Consider the following 1,992-nt stretch of genomic DNA (forward strand, 5'->3'; position numbering starts at 1 on the left):
ATTTAAACTCAGTTTTTCACAATTCCTTACATTTAATCCTAGTAAAAATTCCCTGTTTTAGGTCAGTTTTTCAGTTCTGCCACACATCTTCTATAGGATTGAGGTCAGGGCTTTGTGATGGCCACTCCAATACCTTGACTTTGTTGTCCTTAAGCCATTTTGCCACAATTTTGGAAGTATGCTTGGGGTCATTGTCCATTTGGAAGACCCATTTGCAACCAAGCTTTAACTTCCTGACTGATGTCTTGAGATGTTGCTTCAATATATCCACATCATTTTCCAGCCTCATGATGCCATCTATTTTGTGAAGTCGCCAGTCCCTCCGGCAGCAAAGCACCCCAAACATGATGCTGCCACCCCGTGCTTCACGGTTGGGATGGTGTTCTTTGGCTTGCAAGCCTCCCCCTTTCTCCACCAAATATAATGATGGTCATTACCATAAAACAGTTCTATTTTTTGTTCATTAGACCAGGGACATTCTCCAGTAAGTAGGATCTTTGTTCCCATGTGCAGTTGCAAACTGTAGTCTGGCCTTTTTATGGTGGCTTTGGAGCAGTGGCTTCTTCCTTGCTGAGCGGCTTTTCAGGTTATGCTGATATAGGACTCGTTTTACTGTGGATATAGATACTTTTGTACCCGTTTCCTCCGGCATCTTCACAGGTCTTTGCTGTTGTTCTGGATTGATTTGCACTTTTCGCACCAGAGTACGTTCATCTCTAGGAGACAGAACGCGTCTTCTTCCTGAGCGGTATGACGGCTGCGTGGTCCCATGGTGTTTATACGTGTGTACTATTGTTTGTAAGATGAACGTGGTACCTTCAGGCATTTGGAAATTGCTCCAGCTTTGAACCAGACTTGTGGAGGTCTACAATTTCTTTCTGAGGTCTTGGCTGATTTCTTTTGATTTTCCATGATGTCAAGCAAAGAGGCACTGAGTTTGAAGGTAGGCCTTGAATATATCCACAGGTAAACCTCCAATTGACTCAAATTATGTCAATTAGCCTATCAGAAGCTTCTAAAGCCATGACATAATTTTCTGGAATTTTCCAAACTTGTTAAAGGCACAGTCAACTTGTGTATGTAAACCTCTGACCCACTGGAATTGTGATACAGTGAATTATAAGCAAAATAATCTGTCTGTAACAATTGTTGGAAAAATTACTTGTGTCATGCACAAAGTAGATGTCCGAACCGACTTGCCAACTATAGTTTGTTAACAAGAAATTTGTGAGTGGTTGAAAAACGAGTTTTAATAATGACTCCAATCTAAGTGTATGTAAACTTCCGACTTCAACTGTATGTGTTTCTGAACTATTGACAACGACTAAGTATCCCTCTATAACCTCTGACCTCTGTGTGTTCTATAACGGAAGTGTGTGGGGTAGAGAGGTCTGTGTGTTCTATAAAACGTCCTGTTGTGTCTGGTCTCCTCCAGGGTCCCTGAGGTTCAGCTGAAGAGTATACTGTGGCAGACACTGCAGGCCGTCCCTTCTGCCACAAACACAACGTTAGTTTCAGCTAATAAATACTTCTAATGTCTGCGTGCTAGAAAGGTTTTGTTTTCAAATAATTTTTGAGTTATTTTGTTTCATAGCTTTATTGTCATCTATATTACTTTTCAGTTCTGTAATAGTGTGTGTGTGTGTGTGTGTGTGTGTGTGTGTGTGTGTGTGTGTGTGTGTGTGTGTGTGTTGCAGTGTATTCATCGGGATGTGGACGCAGAGAACATCCTCCTCACCAAGACAGGAGTCATCAAACTCTGTGACTTTGGATTCGCCAGGATCTCAGTAGGTCACACACGCAGACCACACACACAACGACACACGACACACACACACACACACACACACACACACACACACACACACACACACACACACACACACACACACACACACACACACACACACACACACACACACACAACACACACACACACACAACCACGGCCCGTGAGTACATTTGTGTGCGTTTAACATTTGTGTGGTTGTC

This window comes from Salvelinus sp. IW2-2015, unplaced genomic scaffold (genome assembly GCF_002910315.2).
Source record: "Salvelinus sp. IW2-2015 unplaced genomic scaffold, ASM291031v2 Un_scaffold1488, whole genome shotgun sequence".
NCBI lineage: Eukaryota > Metazoa > Chordata > Actinopteri > Salmoniformes > Salmonidae > Salvelinus > Salvelinus sp. IW2-2015.